Raw genomic sequence first — 14532 nt, forward strand, 5'->3', positions numbered from 1 at the left:
GACCTCTTTTTCTCTTTTCCTGAACTCTCTGTTAAGTTTTTTCCCCCCTCTGTCATTATGTGCCCCTCTCTAACCTCCACTAATTGCTAGCTGATTGCTCTATTGTTTTCAGCAATACCCTGGGACATAAATTGTTCTGCAGTTTAATTCGATTAAATTCAGGCCCTTGGATATTGAATTTGATTCAATTAAACTGTGGCTTGCTCTGATCCCAAGAGGCCTCTTCTTAGCTTTTTCTCCCTGATTCTATCTGTTGAACTTCTAGCTGGTTCAGGGTTTTGCTTATTGCTCTCAAGGAGCTACCAGTCTCCTTTTAATTGCTGATCACCAAAATCTCCATTGTTCAACAGTGCCCAAAACCTTAAATTTCCCCAGATGTGTTCCAAATAAAATCATTTCTCTTGGGGAGAGCTGTGGAACTTTCTGTTCTTATGACCTGCTTCATGATTGTTTGCAAGACCTCTGTGCTACTATTAGGGAATTGGAGGTTGGGATAACTGGCCAGCTACTCTCTGAGTGACAATCCTGCCATGCAAGTGAAATGCTGGGTGAGGTTGGTACTCTCTGGTCATCTATTCTTGATTGTTCCAGCATGAAACCTGCACTTTAGGAGCAAGATGGGGTAAGAGTGATTGGGCCCCAGTATTCCTGGCCTGCTAGGGCAGACATAGTGTTTCCACCCTACACGTGAGAGATGGGTAGAAAAAGGGAGCCCCACATCCCTCAACCGCCCTTTTCTGAAATAGAGTTTCTACAACTAGGAACCAGGAGGATGAGTATTGCTAGAACCTGCTCCACCTGGACCAATATCATTGCCACAGCAGACTGGGGGTCAGGTTGAGAGGGAGCCCTGTGTTCCTGATTGCACCCATCAGAAGTAGTTTCCATGATGCAGAACTGAGGGGGTGGTGAGGGGAAGTGGACTGTGGCTCAATTATTGCTACCAACTCTGGATGTTCTTGAAAAGATGCAGTATATTTCCTTAAATAAACATTTCACCACTTTCTCTATTAGAACAGTTTCCTGAGACTTCAAGTATTGCTTTTCAAATAATTTTAATTGGTCCTGATTGTTCTGCTGGGAAGTGGGTCCTCACACCACCATTCTGTAAGTCCTATCTAGGGTTCTATTTTAATCCAGACACATACAACCAGTTCATTAATGTAACAGGTTGAGTTAAGAGCTGTTGACACTAATTTCAGCTCTTGAAATTTGTTATTGAATGACATCAGACTTATTATGGCAAATAACTGTCTCAAACTCCCCATTTACACATTAACTAATAAAACCTAAGAGTCAGTGTCCATTTCCCTTATTCACACTTTGTGAAATTTAGTAGGCCACCGAATTAGATCTGGTTGAGTGAGCAAGATGCTGCATGTGTAACAAGTTGTTACTCCCTCAAATCATCAATGTCATGCTTCATATTGGAACCATAATTTCTAAGTAGAGCACTAATGGCTTAAAGAAAAATTATTCCATCTATCTGGCACACAGTGAACAAACTAGCTATGCTCTAATTTTAAACTATTAGCTATGTTCTAATTCTAACCCACTGAAATTTTTCCAAGAACCACAGAATCATTAAGGAATGTGTGTGTATAAAAATGAGAGTGTTAAACTACCCCCCACAGCCCCCAAATAAAACAAAAGCAAAACTATATATAGCTGTTTAAAAACAAATGTGATTGAAGAGATAGTATGAAGGATTGATATTTCTGCAGTCATATGGAACACTCATAAACTTATTAATGCTTGTACCATTTTCATTGGTAATTTTTTGAGTAACATAAAAATATCCTCTCATACTGTAACTTTAATCATTTTGCTTTACATTGTTAAAACAATTTTATAAGCTATGGATTCATAGACACACACTTTCTCAGGTATAGCAAGTAAGAATTAGATTAAAGCATAAGCAGTAACTTTAAAACAACCAGGTGTAGATCAGAAACTTCTAAAGCTACGCTTGTTTTAAAATTGAACATTCTTCTGTCAAGGAAACTAAAAGTGCCATTCAATTTTTAATATTTCCCTTGTTGAATTTCTATTACGTTATTTGAATATAAAACTTACTTTCATTCTCATATTTTAAAATTTCCAAAAAAAATGTGTGCATTTGTAGGAAAAGTGATTTAATGTTAAAATATTTTTTTCATTCAGTCCTCCATATTTTTTCCTAAACGGAAAACCAGGCTCTAATTTATGAAAATGTTCTCCTTGATTTATGTAGTGGAGAAATTTTCCTTCTAAATAAGATGGGTAAAATTATAGGTATACAGAGAAATCTTCGTGGCTCTTACAGAGTTATACAAGAAGTCATAAAACTGGCTGGGGATATTAACTCGGATGCTCTATAGAGTCATATCTATTTTCAAGTCCTACCTCATTTTTCTTGTAAGAAAAACCCTTAAAATGGGTCATGTTGTCTATAATGATCCTTTGGTCTGATAGTTCCTCAATTTCAAATCTAATGATTTTACTCCATTTTATTAAAGCAATCACACATCAAGGCACTCTTTGGGGATGATTTTTGTTGGAATCTTTTCTTCTTTAATATTGTGAACTCTTGAAATTATGTTTTCTGAGTGTAGTCTGCGTGCACACATGCACGAAAGAGAGCGAGAACTACATTCTTATTCTATCTTATAGCTATGGAGTGTTGCTACCTCAGTCATTTTCTCTCTTCTTTAGTCTTTGCTCTCTACCTTTCTGTTTTCCTTTTTTAAAATCTACAAATACTTTCAATTTTGCTAGCTTGATAGCAAAGAAAATCAAAATATACTACTTCAACCTTCGAGTTTTATCTACAAGGAATATTCCCTTCTAATTCCTTCCCTTTATGATCTGGCTTCTCAAAAGATCTGTATATTACAAAAGTTTACATTTCATTATAAAACAGTGAAGATCTAGTAGGGACAAATACCAGTTGTCAGGAAAGCATTCTCAGATACTCTTTGATTTTTAATCACTCCTGCTCCCATGGTAATATCCATTCTGTAGCTACCAATAGTATCCAGCTGCCATCCCATACATAAGTGACAGATCTCTTGGAAGTCAAATTCATTCCAAATCACAACAGAATTTTTCATGGAAATTAACAGGCTGATTTTGAAACTTAAAGAGCAAAAGATCAAGAAGGTTTAAGACATTTCCAAATAAGCAAACTGCTCTAACAGATAACAAAATATTTGTAAAGCTATAGCAATTAAGACATTGTGGTATTGGGATGCCTGGGTGGCTCAGTGGTTGAGTGTGGCTTAGGTCACAATCCCAGGGTCCTGGGATGGAGTCCCACATTGGGCTCCCTGCAGGGAGCCTGCTTCTCTCTCTGCCTGTGTCTCTGCTCTCTCTGTGTCTCTCAATGAATGAATGAATGAATGAATGAATAAAATCTTTAAAAAGAAGACATTGTGATAGAGAGATATATATAAATAAAGATATATATAGATAGAGATATATATAAATATAGAGATATATATAAATAAAACCACAGAATGTAGAGAATTTTAAAACAAATCATTGAAAAATTCAGCTTAAGTGCTACAGCGCACTTGCTCATGATAGCTGGTACTGTTTCCTTGGTGTTTTTGGGGTAATAGCACACTCTAGAAAGAGGAACAGACCTATATTTCAAGGATGTTCTGTATGGGCTGACAATTTCATCATGGTCCATCAGTTGGAATGAGAACTCACAGATTCCTGGTAATAAATGGAACATGGTCTCAAGTCCATTTCACTGGAGGTTCAGTGGGTCTGTGGACTCAACTTGTGGTTATTTCCCCAGTTGCAAAATACTTAGAACTTAGCTATCCACCCTCATATTCATTTCATTGTCTCTTAGTAAAAGGACTGTAATAGGAGGGATGGCCAGACTTAATCAGATCGTGGACCAATTACAGCTGGTCTGCCAGATGTGGTGTCTTTGTTGAAGCAAAGGTCACCACAGCCTCTGGCTTCTGTTGGAAAATGAACCATCCCTTGAGTAGGGAAGCACGCAAGAGAATTCACTTCGAGCATGGTGGCATATATTCACCATTTTGTTTCAGGGTTCTGAATCGAACTGAAGGATAACTCTCTTTTTCATAATATAGTCTGGATGAATCTTTATTGTCTTGACTTTTCCTAAAGTATCCTATAAGTCCACCATTTTGATACCTTTATGCTATCTGGACTTGGTGAGCAGGATATAGCAATTATCCTAGATACTCTAGTCACATACATATATAGGTACTTAAACGTTAACCTTTTTTTTTTTTTTTTTTTTTTTTTTTTTTTTTTTTTTTTTTTTTTTTTTTTTAGTGAACCAGTGATTTGAGACATGCCACGAAATTCCCCTCTAAGGTAAATAGCACAGTTTTGCATTTTGGAACTCTGTTGAGACAGAGGCGTAGTATTTGGTTGGTTGGGTCTATTTGATTTTTTGAGTCAGCTTATGCCATGCTTGAGAATACTGCCTCCAATCCACTTATCAGATTACAGGAGGACATTACAATTTTGTTTAGGGCTCAGGTTGAAGAGGACTCTGTAGCCACAGCCAAGCTGTGGTACCACCTTCCCTTCCCCTTGGCCATGAAATCCTGCAGATTTGATGGTGCTAGAGGTGTAGATGGTAGATATTTGGAGCCTCTGGCAAGCTCCAGGGGTAAAGTAGCAGGGTAGACAGACCTGTAGGTTTCTAGAACTAATTCTGCTTGAAAAATGGCTCCTTGGAAGCTAATGGACCTTTAGAGACATTAGGAGTCTGATACTAGGGGTAAAAAGTGTTTATGAAAGTTGAGTTGTTTATCCTAAATTGAATATTATGGAATCTGAGGAGTCATCAGGTGACACAGGATATCACCAATCTATTGTATAATAGAAATAGATTTGCAAAATACAAACAGAAGTCACAAGCAGATCATATAAATAGGTGACCCAGACAGCAGCCACCACAGCAGTGAAGGAAAATTGTCACAGTGGTCGGAGCTATAAGCACTACACAATACACTTGGTCAACTGGTATGGAGGAAAAGATAACCAGATATATGGAAATGCAGAGAAGTTTTTGAGATGCTGGAAATGTTCTATATCAATAGCCACATGTGTCTATTGGGCGCTTGAAATGTGACTGGTGCAACTTTTAATTTTAGTGAATTTTTAATTTTAATTAATTTAAATAGCCATGCTGCCAGATACCTGGGTGGCTCAGCCAGTTGAGCATCTGACTCTTGATTTTGGCTCCGGTCACAATTTCAGGGTCATGAGGTCGAGCCCCAGGTCAGCCTCCACACCCAGCAGAGAGTCTGCTTGAGATTTGCTCTCCCTCTCCTTCTGTCTCCCTCTGCTTGCACATGCTCTCTCTTTCTCTCTGTCTCATAAATAAAATCTTTAAGCAGCTATCTTGGACTAGTGCCTGTTGTACTGGGACAGCACAGGTCTAAATTATATATATTTTAATAATGTATAACCAGTGTTATGAGTTATAGCAAACGTCGTTGACACAATTATTCTAATAATTACTCTGACATGGCTCTGGCCAGCTAAACCATACTTCTCTCTCAACTATGTTTTGACTGTGTCTCTTCCAGGGACTTCTTCATTGAATAGTCACTCCTTAATTTATAGTCATTGGTTATTGGGAGTCCTGCCAGCCATCTACGTTCACTTGCTCCCCTTCGTCTCAAACTGTTTTCCTCACTGCACTCTTGGCCTCTCAGTGACTCTTGTCATGAACCACGGTGATACCTACCATCCTGCTCATATGCTCTTCATACACCAGGCCCTCATGCTAGGAACACCTGACCCAGAGGATGAGCGACACAGGGGAGGGTGTGGAGGCCTAAGGATAAGGGATGAGTTGGGCTAGATTTGTTTCTTCTTAACTGTCAAAGCCAGTGGCTGGCCAGACCCGGTTTGAGAGTGTACAAAGGCAAGGGCATGGTGGATTTCAGTCTATTTAGTATCCTGGGATGAAGGCAGAAGTTGGAAATGAAAGGGAGACAATAAAGGAAAAAGAGAAAGTACAAAAAAGTGGACCAGGATGGACAAGATGGCAGCGCCATCTTGAGGCTCTGTTGACTGGCAAGTGGCAGATTGGGAAGGCCTGGGGGAGGATGGGCAGTTGCTTGAGGCTCCTCTGACCAGGGACCAGTCGTGAGGGTGGGTCAGAAGGGACTAGGTATGGGGCTCACTTGCTGGATAATCTCTTCTTCTGATGTAAACCAGGGTCTTCAGGACACACATACCTACAGACCTCCCCTGATCTATAGCAATGTATGTTCTCCCCAGGAATTAGATTGTTCAATACAGCAGAGCCTCCAAACCCACCTGAAGGAAAATTAACAGTCTATGGGGGAATATATCCCCTCTAATCGTCAGTTCATGTCCTTGGCTGCTGGCTGCCTTCCTGGCTAAGATCTGGGCTGGAGGTGCATATGTTGCCCCTTGGGCAGTGAGGTTGAAAGAATAGGTTTTCCTCCAATTTAGCTATGCCACCCTCCCCACACCAACTTTGGACATGAGCAACAGAAGGTTTGTATCTGGCCACTCCCCTCACCTCAGCTTCAGTACCCAAAGGGGGGAAGGGAAATGCCTTGAATGGCAATGGGCACACTGGAATTTTGATTGATAGATGGATCTATTTACACTGGTTTTCAATTGCATCATGTTTAGACTATTATCAGCCAGTACAGAAATATTGCAGTATTTTAACAGCCCATAAATTTGCTAAACTTGCTATTCCCTTTAGTGTCAATCCTAAAGGCACGTGATGGCTTTTTCTCATGGTTATTTTCCCACAGCTTTGCCTTTGACACAATTTCTTTTCCAGGAACTATAAGATGTTTTTTTATATCTTCTTAGTTTGCTTTGGGTCAATTATATTCAAACAAGAATAATAGTATTTCTCTACTCGCTACAGCTTGATCGCCGAATGATTAATACTAGAGTGACTTGCTGTTACTGTCCAGGTAGGTTTTCCTCAAAAAGAAGAGCCAGGCTGCAGAGAAGTGAGTTGACTCAGGCCTCCATGAAGGTTGGCCTTCCAGGCTTGGGAACTGCGTATTTAACTTGCAGAGTACCCAGAGTGGACAGGGCCCTAATGGGGGACAAGACTCAAAAGAGGGTTGTGTTTACCTTCAGAAGGGAAAGGTTAACGCTCATCATCAGGAAAATTAGAAGTCTCCCTCTAGGCAGCCAAAGAAGGTGATTCGACTGATGGGCTGATTGACTGAAGTTAATTTACTGAAGAACTTACAGAAAATCACTGACCCCAAGCTCCAGAGGGAGACCCGTTAGCATCATTTAATGAGGTTTGGATGACAACTTCCCACGCCTGGGCCCCTGGGATCTGGTAATAAGCCCAGTCAGCAATAGTGATTGGGTCCACTTGGCCTGGAATCCTTGTGCAGCGGATTCCTGCCCTGTGGCCTGATGACTTTCTGGACATTCTGGACCGGGATGCAGCTTCTTGGTCTCTGCACCCTCAGGACTGTTTACACAGAGCCCTCAGCTTTCCCATCTGTAAACACTCAAAGTTCACTTCAAGTGCAGTCTACAGAGTCTTCTGCTCCCTGCCAGTGGGCCTGGCTAAATGCCACGGGCGTCTGCTTTTTATTTTTTTTATTATTTTATTATTTTATTATTTTTTTCATCATCCTTCACCCCAGGAATGGCATTGCTTTCCTCTGCCATCTGCAGTTCTCTCGAGGCTGAGCATTCACTGGGGCCTGGCTCAGCCCTGTCTGGGTTCGGATCTGCCTGGGGGCCTATTCCACCTGCTGGGCACTCCGGACAGGAAGTGGCACCCAGTAAGCCCTAATATCGGTAGGGGTGTTGGCCAAGATCTGGCTTGAAGCACCTCCTTCCCCATTAGAGGGAGGCCCTGCCATCTTGCTGCACAATCCCACATTCCTTGGGCGTCAACAGCCCAGCCATGTTACTACTACGAGTCCAGGGAGTAATAACTCACTGAAATTTGTATTTGGATTCCCAGTGATAGACGGAATGTGTTTGTTATAACTGGTGAGTTATTTGACTCAACTAGCATGGCCTTTAATTAGATACCTGAAAGCAAAGTTATTGTGCTGCCTGGTGTTTTGAGATTTTTAACCTCTGCTCCCTGCCTCCACATTTCGTCTCCTTTCTCTTTTCAAGTAGGAATTTTTGAATCTGCTCCCATGATCCCACAAGAGGTCTATGTGAGGGCAAAAGCTGGTGCTACTCCAGGAAAGGGCATTTCCTGGTTTGGGATTTTAAAAGACTAAATCCTTGAGCCTAAGTCTGAGTTGCCTAGTCATAGGAAGATGGTTTTTTAAAAAGTGCAGAGAGAAGAATTTCTTGCAGACTAGCAGATCCTGACCACTGGTAGGGAGGGGGAAGCAGAAGAGACTATGGCAGGTCCTCGTGTTGGGCCTGGGGAGGGGTAAAGGTGAATGATGGGGCTGGGCCAGGGCTCTCAAACACCTGCCGTGGCAAAGGCAGGTCAACTGAAGAGTGGCAAAGGGTCTGGTGTGAAAAACAATAACAAAGGTTCTTACAAATATTGTAAAAACATCAACTGGCACCTGCTGGAGAGATAATTGAGGTTGAATGGGTTTATGGCAAATCGGAGAGCTAAAAACATGGCCCCTTCTCAGCTTTGGTGATTGTTGGCCACAAGGATAGGTGGCCCGTTATTACTAGATTTTCTGATTGTTCCTGAGAAGCCAGACATTTGTATTTTTCAGTGAACTCTCCTGACTTTTAAAAGTTGGCTAACATGTTTTTAAAGCCTAGTGTAGGCCAAACAAAGCACATCTGCAGGCCAGATGTAGCCTCCATGTCACTGGTTTGCAACCTGTAGTGCATCAGGCCTGCAGGCCAGGCGGTCTCAGTGATTCCCACGTCTCGGGGTGGCACTGAAACAGTAGAGGACTGTCTGCCTGAAAGGGTCATGCAGATGGGGGCCCCGGGAAGTACCCAGACCGATGGCCCAGAACCAGAAGACACTTCAGCTACCAATGCTTTGACTCCATGGCGTGACTCAACAGCATGAGCAGTAAGTGGGAATTCTAATTAGCCATGAGGATAATTGTTTCACCAGCCAGTCAAGATGAAGGTTGAAAGGCGAAATTTATTTGGGTTCTAAAGAAAAGGAGATGTGATCATTCTTACCCATAAGAATTCGTGGGCTGAGAGTTATACTTGCTATGCCCCAGAACCTGCCAGGTATTGCAAAAAATTCCTGGATGAGCATCCTACCCATTAGATATTCCCCACATTCCCTTAATCATCAGACTATCTGAGCTGGGGCTATGCTGTGAACTCTGTTTTAGGGGATGAGATCCTGTTCCACAGGGAATCTAGACAGATCACTGCCATGCTCTTTTTATTTTTTAGCAGCTTTATTAAGGTATGATTTACATGACATAAAATTTCCCTGCTATAATTAATTTATCTACTGTAATGATTCTGGTAGATTTAGTGTTGTGTCACACCAAAATCTGCTTTTTTTTTTTTTTTTATGATAGAGAGAGAGAGAGAGAGAGAGAGAGAGAGAGGCAGAGACACAGGCAGAGGGAGAAGCAGGCTCCATGCACCGGGAGCCTGATGTGGGACTCGATCCCGCGTCTTCAGGATCGCGCCCCGGGCCAAAGGCAGGCACCAAACCACTGCGCCACCCAGGGATCCCCCCCAAAATCTGGTTTTAAAACATTTCTGTCCCTGTATAAAGTTACCTTGTGCCCCCTTTACAATCAGACCTCAACCCGTACTCCCAGCCTTGGGCAACTACTGACCTGCTTTTTGTCTACGGTTCTTCCTTGTTTGGACATTTGACTCGAAAGGCATCGTACAATATGTGGTCCTTTTCATCTGACGTCAGATTATGTGCCATTCAGCATGTTTTTCAGGTTCATCCACATTGTGGCATGGATCAGTAGTTTTTTTTTTTTTTTCTTTTTATTACTGAGTAGTATTTCACTATATGGATATACAATGTTTTAAAAAATGTAAATTTGCTAGTTGATGGATATTTGGATTGTTTTCCAGTTTGGGGATTGTATGAATAATGTCTTTGTGTGACACTGCCCATGCTTTTGAGAGGAAAAGTTTCAACATCAGCTATTTATAATTTAGGAAAGGTACCAATTCCACAGCAGTGGTGTAGAAACTAAGGTTTGCTCAGGGAACCAGGCAGAGGAGCCTCACAGGTGCTTCCAAGCATCTGCTCTGCATGGAAATCTGTTTTCCATGCAGCTTCCTTTCATGTCCTGATCAGGAACATTGGGCTGAGGGCTCAGAGAAGAGAGGAGGGGAAACGTGTGGGCCTTAATGTAAGCCAACAAAAACTGGTGGCCACCTCCAAAGGAGGATGTGGGCTCCCAAGGTTGGGGGGTGTGATGTCATTAAACCAAAGCCCAAATTAGAAGCAGCCCTTCAGAGGCTTTCATGACTCAAAGAGAACTGTGGCCAAGTAGACTTCAGGGTATGGATCAATGCTGGAAGAGGAGCGATCTGAGCTGAAGATTCACTTTTTGGCACTTCCCTGAAATGCTTTTTGGGTGACATATTTTGGAACACTGGTATAATTTATAGATAGGCATAGATTACATTCCTGTCACTGCACATTTGCAGAAATTCTTTAAGGATTTGATTTCAAGCAATAATGCCTTTGCTAATGTATTTCTCTCATATAAGTCCTTGAAGTGTAGCACATATATTATTGATAAAAGTTTACAAAAATAGAATTAAGTTTTTTAATCTAAAGTCATCTCTAGTCTTTATTACACAATAAAATGTGTGTGTATGCATATATGGTAAAAAAAAAAAAAAAGGGTAAATGACAGCCAATTCAGCCACTGTGAATTCACACACAATTCATTACAAAACATACCTTCCCAGAAAAAATACTCATGCACACATGGTTTTGTAGATCCTAACATCCCTAAGTTTTCTGACTTCTTGAAATCACTGTTTTCTTTAACTATCTAAGTGTCTGTTTCTTTAGTCTGGTATGTCTTGGCATTCCTGGGGAGTGCATGCCCTCTCCTGGTTGCTGGCCATCACTCCACTTGGAAGAGCTCCTCTAGGTTCTGTTAACATGTTGACCATATGTAAACGTGGGGAATTAGAAAACATTAAAAGCTCATTCACGAGAAACCAGACCCCCTACTCACAAACTCTGTTTTTCAGACAGAGTCCTGGCCCTCACCTTCCCTCCTTGCTGTAGCCATCTGGTCCCACAAACTCCAGCAGAGTGTTGAGTCTGGGTAGATGATATCATGGAATGACTAATGAGTGGTTGTAAGTTTATGACCGCTCAAAGGACAGGATAGAGAAAGCTCTTTTATCACTAGATGTGAAAAAGGGACAAAGATGTTTGCGTTCCATAATTTGTGACTCTCAAACTATGAGTGTCAGTGGATTTCTTCCTGTAAATCAGAACACTGTTAGGACTTCTATCTGAAATAGACATGTGAAGACTGGTCCCAAGTTGTTGTTCCTCAGATTGCTTACCACTCTGCTGACTTTGCCACTAGACTAAAATGCCTTGCACTGCCAGGAGCACTATACCATCTGGACATGTCCACCCGCCTAGCAGGACCTCCCATTGATGACTGTCATTGCCCTTCACTGAGCGTCCTATGAGTAATGCCAAAACCCAGGTTCGGCCACCGTCAGTCAAAAAGGCAATCATCAAGAGATGAGCTTTGATTGGAAAGGAATATGAGCTTTATTCAGGTGGCCAGCCACATGGGGGGAAGGCAGGCTTTTGTCCAAAGGCCAACTCAAGGTTTCTGCTTGGCCCATGGGTTCTTAGGAGTTTAGGGCAGTTAATCAGTAAAGGAGTACAGTCGTCCTTGGCATTTCTCGATTATGTGCAGACTTGATGGTAACAGCTACAGACATTATCTCAGTGCTCAGAGGTTGCCCAAGGGGGTCTGGTTCCTTAGAGCCTGGGGTTTGTGTAAGGGGGTCTGGTTTCTGTTTCATGATGTGCAGAGGTGCTCTGTTCTTTCTAGGAAAGAATGTGTGATCTATAGTACACCAAGAAAGGTTAATTAATCAATCACAGGGGCTAAGGATGCTTACTAAAGCTTAAAGACCACTAGTTTGGCCAGAGGGGCCAACACAGCTTCGGGAGGGGTACTAACTGGGTAGTCAGAAATAAACCCATCTTGAGGAAGAAGCCTGATGGTCCTCAGGTTCCTATGTGAATCACCAGAAAGCCTGTGGTTGTCTAGCAGGGCTGAAGTAAAGAGGGCATATGGCTTCGCCATCATCCAGCTCAAATAAAGTCCTCCATTCCTACAATGCAGTCCAGTTCTTTCAATTCTGTTTTAGTCAGCATCTTAATGTCAACCCTTCTTTGATTTCCTTTATTAGATTCACGCTGGCTCAATGCTATGGGGTTAAATAATCTCACTGAAAATTGAAAGGTAACAAACAGCAAGGTTAGGGCTATGACTTGGGATCATCATGAGAATTAAGTAAATACATGAAAAACTTAGACTAGTGGCTGGCCCTTGGTAGATACTCAACAAATGGAAGTAACGATGGTGATGAAGAAGTTTGTTTGTTTATTTGTTTGTTTATTTATTTTTATTTATTTGAGAGCAAGAGAGAGAACACATGTAGACAAGAAGGGGGGGAGAGGGAGAGAGAATCTTAAGCAGGCTTTTTACTAAGCACTAACCACAGAACCTGATATGGGGCTTGATCTCATGACCCTGAGTCCAGGAGTCATAAGCTTAACCAACTGAGCCACCCAAGCCCCCCAGTGAAGAGGATTATTGCAGTGCATAGAAAATTTGTACTTAGCTTCATCTATTTGTTCTTATACCTAAGCCATATGTTTTCATTATTATACCTTTAAAATACAATTGAATACCTGCTAGAGAAGTTTCTCATTTTCTTACTGAATTTTTTTGTTTATTGCATTTTTTTCTTCCAGAAGAATTTCAAAACCATTTATGCTGAATACCAAAGAAAATCCTGATGAGAAGTCAAGTGATGCATAGTATATAAATTTGGAGGGAATCAACATGAGCCCAGTATTGCCTTCTTTTCCTGGACCATAGCTATGTCTCTATATATTCATGCATAATATTTGGTCTTTCAGTAAAGATTTACTGTCCTATAAGCCTCACATATTTCTTTTTTTTGTTTTTTGTTTTAGCCTCACATATTTCTATCCCATTTAGTCATCATAGTTTTATATGATTTATTGCCGTTGTGCATTATCCATAATATTCTAAATGGTTGCTGTTTTGGTTCACAAATGCTGTTGAATTTATGCATTTATTTTGTACTTTAGCCATGTTACTAAATTCTCTCATGGTTTTTCAGTTAAATGTGATATAACCTGCAAAACTGAAATAAGACAAATATGAGTCATAAATCTTCTGAGACAATCTGCCTCAGCAGAGAATAATTCCAGAGATTTTTTTTCCTGAACAGTTTAAGAAAGAGAACAGAATTCAAGAAAATTATTTACAAGATTGTCATACTAGCGTGCTTTTTTTTTCTGAAAGGATATGCCATTTTTAAAAAATATATACTCTTGATTTAATAGATACGCATATGAATGACATCTTTATTATTTTCATTAATCTCTTGGTTTTTTTTTTTTTTTTTCAAGAACATGATCCTTCTAGCCTCAATTTTGGCAAGAAATTACCCCTTGGTGAAAAGCTATTCCAGTAGTTCTTTAAGAAAGAGTATAGTCTGGGTTCTTACTGAACTCATGGTGGCTTCATTGATGGCCATTTCCTTTGCTAAAGAAATAATTCACTCTAAAACTTTCTCTAGAGTTGTTCTCAGAGTCATCAAATATGTTTTGTGGCTTAGATATTTTCTTTGAAACATGGTATAAGAATTGCCTGGGTTTTGTCCGTTTATTCGAGAACCTGGTTTTACTTTGTGGTTATTGGCAACTGTTGAACAATTTTGTCCACCAGTTCCCCCAGCCCCTGGGATGCATGAAACTGAGATAGGAGACCTCAACTAATTATGAGTTGATAGGTGATACCTGAAGATGTCTTCATCTGTTTTGGCCTTCCATTTCCTTTTACTAATGTTTCCTTCTTCCTGGATTTCTAGTGTAAGGATATTTTATTTGACAGAAGGAATGAAAAAAAAAAAAAAAAAAAGAAGGAATGAGAAACGTGGGCAATTATACTGTTCATCATTCTCTGCCATCCATTTCCATTATACTTCTAAGCAACTCTTCCTTGCTTTTCATTGACCATATCTAATCATACTCATAGTTTGTTCTCTCTCAGTCTCTATTTTTTTAAGCCTAAACTTCCTCTGGCCTATCTTACATGTCTGCTTCTGTCTTCTGTATTTATCCTAATTTATAGTCCCCTTCTTCCTTCTTCTCAGTATGTTTATTTAGTGGCTGAGCTCATTATATAAGTATCCGTGCAGCCATTTCATGCTTATTATGGATCTCTTCCTCTCCTCTGGACTGGGGAGAATTCGAGTCTATGTAAATATAATGTAATTTTTGCATGGATATCAAACTTCTGAAATTGCCACCTTTTCCAGAGTCTAAGGCTGTGTTGT

The 14532-nt window shown here is 40.7% G+C and overlaps 1 long non-coding RNA gene across 2 annotated transcripts in view; it reads left to right on the forward strand.

Moving 5' to 3' along the window:
* Nucleotides 1-13045, forward strand: part of LOC111091997 — a 35047-nt gene extending 22002 nt beyond the window's left edge. For both annotated transcript variants that reach the window (XR_005377224.1, XR_005377225.1), the window contains exons 2-4: nucleotides 4303-4344; nucleotides 6902-6950; nucleotides 12917-13045. This is a non-coding gene — a long non-coding RNA (uncharacterized LOC111091997). The remainder of the gene's footprint in view (nucleotides 1-4302; nucleotides 4345-6901; nucleotides 6951-12916) is intronic.
* The last annotated feature ends 1487 nt before the right edge of the window (nucleotides 13046-14532 follow it).

The sequence above is a fragment of the Canis lupus genome, chromosome 23 (assembly GCF_011100685.1).
Source record: "Canis lupus familiaris isolate Mischka breed German Shepherd chromosome 23, alternate assembly UU_Cfam_GSD_1.0, whole genome shotgun sequence".
NCBI classification, from domain to species: Eukaryota; Metazoa; Chordata; class Mammalia; order Carnivora; family Canidae; genus Canis; species Canis lupus.